The sequence below is a fragment of the Arachis hypogaea genome, chromosome 9 (assembly GCF_003086295.3).
Source record: "Arachis hypogaea cultivar Tifrunner chromosome 9, arahy.Tifrunner.gnm2.J5K5, whole genome shotgun sequence".
NCBI lineage: Eukaryota > Viridiplantae > Streptophyta > Magnoliopsida > Fabales > Fabaceae > Arachis > Arachis hypogaea.
Window position 1 is genome coordinate 51,566,348 of NC_092044.1, and position 14,236 is coordinate 51,580,583.

The window sequence follows — 14,236 nt, forward strand, 5'->3', positions numbered from 1 at the left end:
GGGTTCAGACCCTCTTCTTTCTCCTTCGGTGGAGGGTTGGGTTCCTGATTTCTCTCCTCATGCTTATCTTCTGGACTGTCTTAAAGATGTTTTGCTTGTGTGACTGCTTCCTCCACACTCACTTCATCACTAGTGGTAATCACCTTGCACTCTTCCCATCTTACTTTCTTAGCTTCATCCTCTCGGGTTCTTCTCTGTGTCACTTGGGAAGCTGTCAGTGGACTTAGGAATTTGCTGGGATAGATACCCTTGGGATTCCAACCTTTTGATGGTATCTCCTTGGTTCTTGATGTTGGTTCGCACCTCATCTTGAATGCTTTGTTGTCCTGGACTTCCTTGCATAAACCTTCAAGTAAGGTTTCAATTCTAGAGAGTCTATCCTCAGAGTATGATGGTGGGTTTGGGTTATAAGAGTGAGGGTGATCATGCTAGTTTTGATATGGGTGTTGAGGAGTGTGGTTAGGTGGTTGTTGATATGATCTTTGTGATGAATGTTGGTGGACAGCATGGTTGTTAGGATTGTGATTTTGACGTCTCTGATCTTGGCCTTGGTCTTGTTGGTTTCCCCACCCAAAGTTGGGGTGGTTCTTCCATCCTAGATTGTAAGTTTTGGAGTATGGATCATGATTTTGCCTTGGTGAATTACCAACATAGTTGGCTTGCTCCCATTCACCTCCTTCCTCTATGTTTACTCCTTCTTGGGTTGATGATTGTGTGGTGACTGCTGTAACTTGGTTCTTTTCCATTTGCTTTGTAAGGTCAGCTAGTTGCTTGGCAATCTTCTTGTTCTTAGTTAGTAGTGCATCAACATGGTTTAGTTCCATTACATCTCGAGTGTTGCTGCTCTCAGAAGTATAGAAGTAGTCATTCTCAGCTACAGTCTCAATGACATCTATGGCTCCTTCAATGGTCTTCTTCTTGTTCAATGATCCTCCGGATGAGTGGTCTACTGCCTTCTTTGATTCATACGAGAGTCCCTCATAGAAAATATGCAGCTGTACCCATTCATTGAACATGTCCGGTGGGCACCTTCTTGTCAAATCCTTAAACCTCTCCCACGCTTCGTAGAGAGTCTCACCATCTTGTTGCCTGAAAGTTTATACCTCAGCTTTCAGCCTGTTGATCCTTTGAGGAGGATAGAAGCTTGCCAAGAATTTGTTCACTACATCTTCCCATGATGTTAAACTCTCCTTTGGGAAAGACTCCAACTATTTAGACGCCTTGTCCCTTAGTGAAAAAGGGAACAAGAGCAATCTGTAAACATCTGGGTGGATGCCATTAGACTTCACAGTGTCACATATTCTTAGGAGGGTGGTTAAATGTTGATTTGGGTTTTCTTAGGCACTTCCTCCGAATGAACAGTTGTTATGAACAAGGGTGATGAGCTGGGGTTTTAGCTCAAAGTTGTAAGCATGTATGGTTGGCTTTTGGATGCTGCTTCCACAGTTGGCCTTACTTCCGTGTCAATTTGGAAGTAAGGCCATCCACGCGTGTGCGTCACCCACGCGCACGCGTCACCCTAAATTTTGGCAATGTGCAAACGAAACAGAAAGTTGCGCGAACGCGAGGCTGCTCTCGCGCCACTAGCATAAACCAAGTCACACGTCCGCATGATCGACGCGTCCGCGTCACTTGAAAATATCACAACTCACGTGAACGCGTGACCCACGCGTCCGTGTCGCATGCGACGCACAGTTTATCCATATCAGCGCCATAATTCCTATCTTTTCTTTCCCAATCCTAATTTTTCCTTCCTCTTTTCTTACTTACTTATTATCTTTCATTCTATTTTACTTAATTTGTTTGCATATTTTTATTCATTGCATTTTAACTTTATGCATGTTTATATTTTCTTTTCTAAATTTATTATTTTTCCATTGGTGTTACTTGTGCATATTCAACTGTTATATCTTTTCTGGTATTATTTTGGTGCTTAGTGACTTGTTTTCCAATGTTGGGTGGTATTATTTTTCTGTCAATGTCAATCTTTTACGACACCTGTATTCCTTTTGCATTGACATGAAGTTACATTGTCTTTCATTACCCACACTCTTCCTCTTTGTTGCAATGTTTGCACTTCTGATATGCCGTTTGCTTCTATTATTTTCTCAATTGCATGTTGTAGCTACCATGTACTTGAGACCCTCATTATTTGGCATTAACCCAACCATATTTTATTTGTTTTCTATCTTTATTTTTGGATTACTTTTTTTCCCTTTTCTCTTCTGTCAGGATGGCCACCGGGAAGAGAACTGGAAGACGTCTAAATAGGGAGACAAACAAGTCCATCTCCATAATCCTCAGAGAAAAGCGTCAGTTGGAGCCACCCATCCACTTGTACATCTTAACATGCACCGAGGACGGTGCAATCTTTAAGTGTGGGGAGGTCGATACCGATCTCCATGGGTTAGTTGTTCTCTTCTCAACTCCAGTGTCTTATTTTCTTTATTAGTTCATTGTTGCATTGCATAATAGATTGCATGTGTAATTGATTGTTTGCATTTAAGTATGACTTGGTTGAAAAATAATGAGTTTCTTTCTAGGACCCTATTTTTGAAAATTTCACTAATTTAAATTATAAACTTTTTGTGTTAAATTTGTTTGAAGTTGTATTTGGAACATGGTTTTTGAGCCAAAGAACACACAACCTGTGAGATTTTGAGCTTATTTACATGGTTACATTATTTAACCATAAATTTATTTTTGCGTCGGTCCCTTCTAAGTTATTTTTAGTAATCTTCTTTTTTAGGACTGGCCATGCCTCTTTTCAGGGATTGACTTTTTATAACTTTGGTTTTTGTGATCAACTGGTCTGACTTCTCTATGTCGGCCTGTCTTTTAAGTTATTTTTAGCAACCCATTTTATTAATACCTCGTCAGGTCCTTTCTATGGATCACTTTTGATAACTTCTCGAATTATTCTGTTTTGTCGCTTTTTCATCTTTGCCGATTTTGTTGAGGTCAGGTTTGATCCTTGTTTGGTTGACCTTTTGATGAATTTGGTTTTCATCTTTTTTTATCTTTATTGTGGTCGGACAGTGAATTTGATCTTCGCTTTCTACCGATCTTGTAGCTTTATAATCGGGCGATGAACTTTTTAGCGTTTCAGACTAATGCGTCTTGAGAATTTGTAGAAAATCTAAAAAACTTTATTCAGAAGAAAAATGCACATATATATATGTGGGAGTTTTATCCCTATAGGTCGAGCAATTTTGTAGATCTTGGCTTGGCACCTGATAAACCACCATTTTATGGTTTATCTTGTGCTCAATTGAGTGGTTATTATCGACTCTTTACCCACTTATTCATATGATTTGCATGTTTTACATTTTCCTTCCTGATTATGTGTTATGATTGAAAACATGCTTCTTTGGTCTTAATTTTGCTATGTTTAATCCTCTCTTATTACCATTCAATGCCTTGATATATGTGTTAAGTGATTTCAGAGATTACAGGGCAGGAATGACTTAGAGGATGGAAAGGAAGCATGCAAAACTGGAAGGAATACAAGGAACTGAAGGAACTGCTAAAGCTGTCCAGTCTGACCTCTTGGTACTAAATCGACCGTAACATGAGCTACAGAGGTCAAAATGACGCAATTTCAGTTGCATTGGAAAGCTAACATCCAGGGCTTCGCAACAATATGTATTTTGCTATAGCTTCCCTGAAGTTAGGCGACGCGAACGCGTGCATGACGCGCCCATGTCGCATCTGGGAATTTCAATCCACACAAACGCGTGGACGACGCTTCCGCGTCACTTTCCCGCGACCTGTACATTCCAGATTTCAAAATCAGCGATTTTTGGGTTGTTTCTGACCCAGTTTTTGGACCAGAAAGCACATATTAGAGGCTATAAAGTGGGGGAATCCATTCATTCATCACGGATACTTCAGATCAGATCATAACTCACTTTTCATAATTGAGATGTAGTTTTTAGAGAGAGAGGTCCTCTCCTCTCTCTTCTCTCTTAGGATTAGAATTAGGACTCCTCTTAAAGGACTTAGGAATATTTTCATCTTCTACAATTACAGGTTCAATGTTCCTTTTATTTATCTTTTCAATCTAATGTGATGATCCGTGACACTCATCATCATTCTCACCTATGAACGCGTGACTGACAACCACTTCCGTTCTACCTTTGACCGGGTGCATATCTCTTGGATTCCTTAATCAGAATCTTCGTGGTATAAGCTAGAATTGATAGCAGCATTCATGGGAATCCGGAAAGTCTAACCTTGTCTCTAGTATTCCGAGTAAGATTCTGGGATTGAATGACTGTGAAGGGCTTCAAACTCGCGATTGCTGGGCGTGATGACAAACGTAAAAGAATCAAGGGATTCTATTCCAACATGATCGAGAACCGACAGATGATTAGCCGTGCTGTGACAGAGCATTTGGACCATTTTCACTGAGAGGATGGGATGTAGCCATTGACAACGGTGATGCCTTACATACAGCTTGCCATAGAAAGGAGTGACAAAGATTGGATAAAAGCAGTAGGAAAGCAGAGATTCAGAAGGAACACAGCACCTGCATACACTTGTCTGAAATTCCCACCATTGAATTACATGAGTAACTCTATCTTTATTTTATGTTTATTATTTATTATTATTCAAAAATCCATAACCATCTATTATCCGCCTGACTGAGATTTACAAGGTGACCATAGCTTGCTTCATACCAACAATCTCTGTGGGATCGACCCTTACTCACGTAAGGTATTACTTGGACGACCCAGTACACTTACTGGTTAGTTGTGTGGAGTTGTGACTAAATGTGATTCACGTTTGAGAGCGCTACCAAGTTGTTAGAGCCATTGTTGATGATCACAATTTCGTGCACCAACCCTCAAGCTCCAGTGTACTTCCATCTCAACCACAGAATGATCTCTCCATCCCATTACCACCATCCATGGAAGAGCACCCACATCCATCAATCCAAGAGCAACATGATCCCATTGATGCTATTGACATGGAACAAGAGTGAAGGGATCATCTTCACGAATCCATACTTCATAAAGAGCTAGAGGAGGCACTAAAGGTGAAGGTAGAAGAGACCTTTGTAGATGAAGGAGTAGTTGAAGGGAGTTATCATAGAAAAGAAACCATCAAGGAGGAATACGATTTCATACTTAAACACATGGATAAAGCAATAAATCGATTTCCTTTCGAACGTTCGGACATTCAAGGAACCCCCATGGCTTCATATGGAGAATCTACTGAAGAACGTGGCAGGAAGGAGAAGTTAGACACTCCGGTGGACAGTGAGCAGCACGATTTGGTATTGGAACAATTGGAAGAAGCTACGCCTGCCATTGAAGAGGAAGCAGTAGTTGAAGACTTAGGAGATGCGGAACCTCCATGGGAAACTCAAGTAATAGAGCCTCCTTCTAAGGAGTTTGAATTTAATGTTGAGGAGGGTGTACAACCTCCAAGGTATATCATGGTTGAAGACTTTGAAGGGGACGATCAAGAGATGGATTCAATCATTAATGAATTCTTATCTACATTTGAATTCTCTCCCATTGGACTTGACATGGAGATTAAAGAAGAAGAAGCACAACCTCCCATGCCCTTGGAGAATAATGAAGAAGAAATTGAATCCGAAGAAAGCTACCAAGAGGAAGAGGTTGAAATTGAAGAAGCTTGCAAAGAGGTGGAAGATGTCAAAGAAGAGCACAAGGGAGTGGAGCTTGCACGTTCATTAGAAACACCTCCCCCTAAGTTGCCATCATCCTTCACAACATTCAAGTGGGTAAAATTCATATCCCTTAGCTTTCTAATTCCACTTGAATCTGGGCTACTGGAGACGGATGGTCAACTTAGAGCTCTTTGTCGCATTAAGAGTAAGAGGAATATGGTCAGTGCTAAGAATTGTCCTGCAAGGTTCATTATGGTTGGAAGCTTTAAGTTTAAATGTAAAGGTTGGTGTAGAGCTCAACTGAATGGGTCTAGGAAGTTTTTTGGCCGCTTTAGTGAGAATTCAGACTGCTTGCCACCCGGATGGAACAATATTGCTCAACAAGAAGACGGGTGCAAAAGCAAGGTTTGGGACCCCGAAATTCATTCTGGCAATCAACACTCTTGGGGCCTTGTCACTTGCTTTAACTTACTTGAAGGCTTTCTGCGCCTAGTTTGGTATCCCGGAGGCTACTGGAATTCCAAACATTGGTGGAGATTTTTGGATGAATACAAGCACAAGCCACCATAACAAAGAGCTCACCAAATGTCCAACTTAAGGATTTTAAATAAAAGTGCTAGGTGGGAGACAACCCACCATGGTATGATCGTCCCCTTTTTTAGTTTTAATTCTAGTCTATTTTGTTTGTTTTTGAGTTTTGATTGAACCGGGAATCATGCATAGCATTCATATTAAGCATTGCATTCTGCATACTGCATTATAAAAAAAAATAATGCACGCGACGCGTAAGCGTCGCTAATGCGTCCGCGTCACAAGTGTATTTGGAAGAAAAGAAAAGTGAACAGAAAGGCACGCGAAGGCGTGGCTGAAAGCGTGCCTTTGGCACAAATTGGTCCACGCGACCGCATCGCTGACGCGTCCGCGTCATGTGGGCAAAATGCCTCCCACGCGTCCGCGTCGCCCACGCGAATGCGTGCCTCAAAATCAACGTAAAAAGGGTGTATGGCCGAAAGTTGAGCTAGAATTGGGCTGGACTCATGCTAGAAGCACAAGTCCTGCCACGTGTATGCGTGCCCCATGTGTCCGCGCCGTTTTCAAATTTATGCCATCCACGCAATCGCGTCAACCACGCGATAGCATCACCCAAAGATTTGGCAATATGAATTTCAAACAGAGAGTTGCGCGACCGCGAGGCTTTCCTCACGCTAATGGCACAAATCAATCCACGCGACCGCATGGATGACGCGTCCGCGTCATTTCATAGAAGCGCTGTCAGCGCGAATGCGTCACTCACGCGTCCGCGTCACCAGCGGCGCACAGCTTATCCAAATCAGCCAAATATCTTATCTTTTTCTTCCCCATATCTAAATCTTTTCTTTCCTCCTTATTTCTTCCTTCCTCCTTTCTTACTTTCTTTTTCTTTTTCATTGGTGTTATAATTCTCTTCTTCAACTATTGCATCTTTTCTTGAATTATTCTGGTGCTTCATGACTTGTTTTATTCAAATTGGGTATTATTATTCATAAGTCAATGCTAATTCTTATAATACTAATATTCCGTTTGCATTGATATGCACTTACACTATCTTGCATTACCCACACTGTCTTCCCATTGTTGCAACTTTTGCACTATTAATATGCCATTTGCTTCCACTATTTTCTCACTTGCATGTTGTAGCTACCACGTAATTGAGACCTTTATTATTTGGCATTAACACCCATATTTTATTTATGCTCTTATCTTTATTTTTGGGTTACTTTCCTTCCTTTTTCTCTTCTTTCAGGATGGCCACCACGAAGAGAGAGAAAAAAACTTCTTAATGGGGAGACAGGCAAGTCGATCTGCACAATCTATAGAGAAAGGCATCAGTTGGAGCAGCCCGTCCACTTTTACATCTTAGCATGCACCGAGGATGGTGCAATCTTTAAGTGTGGGGAGGTCGATACTGATCTCCACGGGTCAGTTATTCTCTTCTCAACACCAATATTCTATTTTCCTTGTTTATTCATTGTTGCATTGCATAATAGATTGCATGTTTGTTTGATTTTATGCATTTAGTTACTACTTGGTTGAAGTAATATTTTCTTTTTCAAGAAATTTTTATAGTATTTCACTAATTTAAATTGAAAAATTTGTGTTAAACTTGTTTGGAAGTTGTATTTGGAACATGGTTTTTGAGCCAAAGAACACACGACCTGTGAGATTTGAGCTTAATTGATGGTTACATTATTTAACCATAAATTTTATTCTTGTGTGTTTTCTTCTCTATGATTACAATCTTTACTTTGTTCCAATCTGTATGTCCATTATTTAGTATATTTACATGCTTGCATATGATTGAGGCCATCATTTGTTTAGCTCACTTATCCCAAATAAGCCTACCCTTTAAATTACCTTTGTTAGACACTTTGAGCTTTTTAACCCCCATTTGTTTAATATTTTACCACATCACTAGCCTTAAAAAAAACAAATTAAATATCCCAATTGAATCTTTGGTTAGCTTAGCATAGAGGTTGTGCATCAACTAAGTGTAGGGAAACTGTGGAAACATGGGTTAATAAGGGAATGTATCAAGTTTCTAATTTTGAATATTGGGAAATTTGGGTACTTACTCATGTAAAACAAAAAATAAAAAATTCCATATGCATTGATATGTTATTTTAGTTTTTATGTCTCTATAAAAAAAAGAGAAAAAGAAAAAAATATATAATATAAATAAATAAATAAGGGGACAAAATTACTCCAATGATAAGCTAATGAAAAAATCAATGCATATGTGATAAAATTTAAAAAAAAAACTTATGCATGAGTAGGTAATGCAAAATAAAGGATTTTGGATAGCTAGGCATGATTCTGAAGTTATATAAAGTATATGTATGTTAGGTGAAAGCTTAGGTTAATTAAAGATTCAATTTATAAAACTCACTTGGTCATACATATATCCTTACCTTTACCTCAGCCCCATTACAACCCTGAAAAGACCTCATTATGTTTGCATTGGTATACTAAATATTTGTTGATTGGTTAGATGAAGAACAAAGTTTAAAAAGCATGATTAGAGAGGAATAGAGTGATTGACCCTAGACACTTGAGAGTTAGAGTGATATACACTACCAGTAAGGGTTCAGTGCTTGATTCTATGTTCCCTGCTTTCATGAGCTATCTTCTTACAAGTTTACTTGTTTTCACTGTATGATTTGAATTAGTGGAATTTGAATTATTTTTGCTTGGAGAACTTATTTACTTTTAACCAAGTAGGTAGAAACATTTTGCATGTAGTTGCATTCACATAGATAGGCTGCATTGCATACTCTCTATCATTCCTCTTCACCCTTTTATAGCTTCTATTGAGCTTAGCATGAGGACATGCTAATGTTTAAGTGTGGAGAGGTTGATAAACCACTATTTTATGATTTATCTTGTGCTCAATTGAGTGGTTTTTATCAACTCTTTACCCACTTATTCATATGATTTGCATGTTTTACATTTTCCTTCCTGATTTTGTGTTATGATTGAAAACATGCTTCTTTGGTCTTAATTTTGCTATGTTTAATCCTCTCTTATTACCATTCAATGTCTTGATATGTGTGTTAAGTGATTTTAGAGATTACAGGGCAGGAATGGCTTAGAGGATGGAAAGGAAGCATGCAAAACTGGAAAGAATACAAGAAACTGAAGGAACTGCTAAAGCTGTCTAGTCTGACCTCTTGGTACTAAATTGACCATAACTTGAGCTACAGAGGTCCAAATGATGTCGTTCTAGTTGTGTTGGAAAGCTAACATCCAGGGCTTCGCAACAATATATAATTTGCCATAGCTGCCACGAAGTTAGGCGACGCCAACGCATGGATGACACGCCCGCACCGCATCTGCGAATTTCAATCCACGCAAACGCGTGGACGACGCTTCCGCGTCACTTTCCCGCGACCTGTACGTACCAGATTTCGAAATCAGCGATTTTTGGGCTGTTTCTGACCCAGTTTTTGACCCAAAAAGCATAGATTAGAGGCTATAAAGTGGGGCAATCCATTCATTCATCACGAATACTTCAGATCAAATCATAACTCACTTTTCATAATTGAGATGTAGTTTTTAGAGAGAGAGGTTCTCTCCTCTCTCTTCTCTCTTAGGATTAGGATTAGGACTCCTCTTAAAAGACTTAGGAATATTTTCATCTTCTACAATTACAGGTTCAATGTTCCTTTTATTTATCTTTTCAATCTAATTTATGAACTTTTCCATGTTTGAATTGATATCTTTATTTAATATAATTTGAGGTATTTCAGACTCATAATTGCTTTCTTCTATTTATTATATAAATAATTTAGATTTTTCCCTTTTGGCTTTGGTTGATTAATTGGTAACTCTTGAGTTGTCAAACTCATTGTGATTGATAATTGTTATCTTTGCTTATTAATTTAGATTCCTATAACTCTAGTCTTTCCTTGTGGAGTTGACTAGGACTTTAGGTGTTAAATTAATTTGTCCACTTAACTGACCTTCATAGTTAGAGGTTGGCTTAGTGGGAGCAAAAATATAATTCTCTTCACCATTGATAAGGATAACTAGGATAGGACTTCCAGTTTTCATACCTTGCCAAGAGTTTTATTAGTTATTAACTTATTAATTCTCTACAATCCATTTCTCTTGTTCAAAACCTTTTCAAAACCCAAAAACACTATTTTTCATAATGATGCCAGGGCATCTAGGCCAGTTTCATTGACCTTTTCTTTTCTGTTTTAGAGTAGTTTCATTCATTTTCTTAGGAAATAAGTAAATTTTGGGTAAAAGAACACTTACATTTTGATTCAGAAAAATATTGTGAATTTTACATTATTTCATGAGAATTGTACAAAGATTGAATGTTAATATGGATGATGCATGATTTCATGACTTGGATTAGAGCTTTGATGCACTTTTTTTGTGTAATTTCAGGATAAAAGAAGCAATGAAGAGCCACGTTAGCATCCACGTTAACCTAGTTAACGTAGGTACTAATGTGGAATAGGGATAAGCGTGCAACGTTAACGAGAAAAGTGAACACGAGTAACGCCCCCGAAGCCATCACGAGCCACGTTAATTCCCATGTTAACTACATTAACGTGGTAGTTAACGTGGAGACAAAAAAAGACTCCAACGTTAGTGGTAATTGTGATCACCACTAACGCTCCAAGATGTGGCAATGAACCACGTTAAGAGTCACGTTAACTAAGTTAACGTGGACTCTAACGTGGAAGAGAGGAACAATGCCAACGTTGGTGACACTCACCTTTGTCACTAACATTGGATCAAGCTTGCATTGCCCACGTTAGTGGTCACGTTAAGACCACTAACGTGAAAGTTAACGTGGAGTTGAAGATGATGAGCCAACGTTAGTGACACTCACCTTTGTCACTAACGTTGGGATGGCATTCATAACCATGTTAAGAGCCACGTTAACTTAGTTAACGTGAGCTCTAACGTGAAGACTAAGGGCACAAGACAACGTTATTGGGAAAGGTTAGTCCCAATAACGCTTGCGAAGATGAGACATAACCACGTTAAGAGCCACGTTAACTTAGTTAACGTGAGCTCTAACGTGGAGGCTAGGGGCACAATGCAACGTTATTGGGAAAGGTGAGTCCCAATAACACTTGCGAAGGCTTGTAAGGGAACGTTAGTGGGGGGAACGTTAGTGAGAAAAGTGATTACCACTAACGTTCTCGAACCCATAATGTCACTCAGCGTTAACGCCACTAAAGCACCAAGCCAAAGTCCATGCTTACATCACTTTCTCTCTGTAACTAAAGCTGAGCCCACTGAAGATTCCCAATTGCTTTAATTTAAGATCAAAGGCCCATATCCAAGACTTGCAGAATTGACTAGAAGACCAAGAAGAGTAGTATATATAAGAGTAGTTTTGAACTAGAAAAGGGATCGGCACATTTGAGGAAACTACACTCTGTATATTTTACTTTTCTGCAACTTCTAGAGTTAGAATGTATCTTTCTTCTTCTTCATTTCCATCTTCTAGTGCTATGAACAACTAAACCCTTTTCATTGGGTTAGGGAGCTCTGTTGTAATTTGATGGATCAATCATAGCTTTCATTATTCTTCTTCTTTCTTTTCTCCTGATCTTACTAGAAAGCTTTCGATCTTCATCTAATTGGATTGTTATCTTGGGAAAGAAACTCTACATAATTGGATCTCTTCTGAGCCTTGGAAAAGGGATGAGGAGATCATACTAGAAATGTTTTCTCATGTTGGACCGAATTGTGTTTGGATGGGTATTTTGACATTTAACCTTACCAACACTTTGATTTGAAAATACATGTGGTATAATCAGTGACCATGAATCATCTCTTCTCATGAGCAATTATATCAAGGAATTGGACATTTGTTCAAGTTTAGATAGATTGGATTGCCAAGGAATTGGGATCCAATCACTTAAGATTGCCAAGGAGATCAATGAATGCATTGATTGAGGAAGAGATGAGAATGAACTTGATCCAGAGAATGCAACACCTCCTAAACCCAATGATTTTCCTATTTCTGATCTTACCCATTCTCTTTATTTTCTGTTATTTACTGTCATGCTAATCACCCCATTTCCCATTTAAGATTCTGCACTTTATTTTCTGTCATTTACTTTCTCGCCATTTAATTTTCTGCAATTCTATATCCACTTTCTGCTTAGCTCAACTAGAGCATTCTTCCAATTAAAATTGCTTGACCAATCAATCCCTGTGCGATTCGGCCTCACTCTTTTGTAAGTTTTTACTTGACGACAACTCGGTATACTTGCCGAAGGAAATTTGTTGAGAGACAAGTTCCCATGCATCAAGTTTATGGCGCCGTTGACGTGGATTGATTTTGAATCAACAATGATTAAGTTGGAAGATCACTAGATTGAGCATTTTTTTTCTTTTGTTCATTTTGTTTAGCTGTTTACTTTCAGTTACATTTACTTCTTCCCTTTCCTTATCTTCACTTTTATTTTCCCGCATTATTTACAATTTTATTCACTAACAAACTAACTGTTTGACAATTTGCACCACTCACACTAACAACCACTTTAACCATTTTCTACAATTTCTTTCTTGCTGTGAGCTGTGATGGTTGTATGCCAGAGGAAGAGGAGGAATTCTTTGAAACAATCATGGAGGATAACCATGAAGGAGAAGCTCATAACCATGCCAGAGATGGTCATGGGAATCATGCTGAGCCAGGAAGAAGGGTTCTAAGATCTTACATCAACCCAGACCCAGCCAACTGTGGAAGCAGCATCCAAAAGCCAACCATACATGCTAACAACTTTGAGCTAAAACCCCAACTCATCACCCTTGTTCAAAACAATTGTTCATTTAGAGGAAGTGCTCAAGAAGACCCCAATCAACACCTAACCACCTTCCTGAGAATTTGTGACACAGTGAAGTCTAATGGAGTCCACCTGGATGTCTATAGGCTGCTCTTGTTCCCTTTTTCACTCAGGGACAAGGCATCTAAATGGCTTGAATACTTCCCAAAGGAGAGCTTAACAAATTGGGAAGATGTGGTGAACAAATTTTTGGCAAGATTCTATCCTCCTCAAAGGATCAATAGGCTGAGAGCTGAGGTACAAACTTTCAGGCAACAAGATGGTGAAACTCTCTACGAAGCATGGGAGAGGTTTAAGGATTTGACAAGAAGGTGCCCACCGGACATGTTCAATGAATGGGTACAACTGCATATTTTCTATGAGGGACTCTCGTATGAATTGAAGAAGGCAGTAGACCACTCATCCGGAGGATCTTTGAACAAGAAAAAGACCATCGAAGAAGCCATAGATGTCATTGAAACTATAGCTGAGAATGACTACTTATATGCTTCTAAGAGGAGCAACACTCGAGGTGTAATAGAACTGAACCATGTTGATGCACTACTAGCTCAGAACAAGATGATTGCAAAGTAACTAGCTGACCTTACAAAGCAAATGGAGAAGAACCAAGTTGCAGCAGTCACCACACAATCATTAACCCAAGAAGGAGTGAACACAGAGGAAGAAGGTGAATGGGAGCAAGCCAACTATGTTGGTAACTCACCAAGGCAAAATCATGATCTATACTCCAAAACTAAAATCCAGGATGGAAGAACCACCCCAACTTTGGGTGGGGAAACCAACAAGACCAAGGCCAAGACCAGAGACGTCAAAATTACAATCCTAACAACCATGCTATCCACCAACATTCATCACAAAGATCATATCAACAACCACCTAACCACACTCCTCAACATCCATATCAAAACCAGCATGATCATCCTCACTCTTATAACCCAAACCCACCATCATACTCTAAGGATAGACTCTCTAGAATTGAAACCTTACTTGAAGGTTTATGCAAGGAAGTCCAGGAAAACAAAGCATTCAAGGATGAGGTGCGAACCAACATCAAGAACCAAGGAGATACCATCAAAAGGTTGGAATCCTAAGTAGGATATCTATCCCAGCAAATTTCTAAGTCCACTGACAGCTTCCCAAGTGACACAAAGAAGAACCCCAGAGGAGAAGCTAAGAAAGTAAGATGGGAGGAGTGCAAAGTGATCACCACTAGTGATGAAGTGAGTGTGGAGGAAGC

The 14,236-nt window shown here is 39.2% G+C and overlaps 1 pseudogene; it reads right to left on the minus strand.

The window, feature by feature from the left end:
- Positions 1–13,221: 13,221 nt before the first annotated feature.
- Positions 13,222–13,323, minus strand: LOC112714222 (small nucleolar RNA R71; annotated as a pseudogene).
- Between the last annotated feature and the right edge of the window lie 913 nt (positions 13,324–14,236).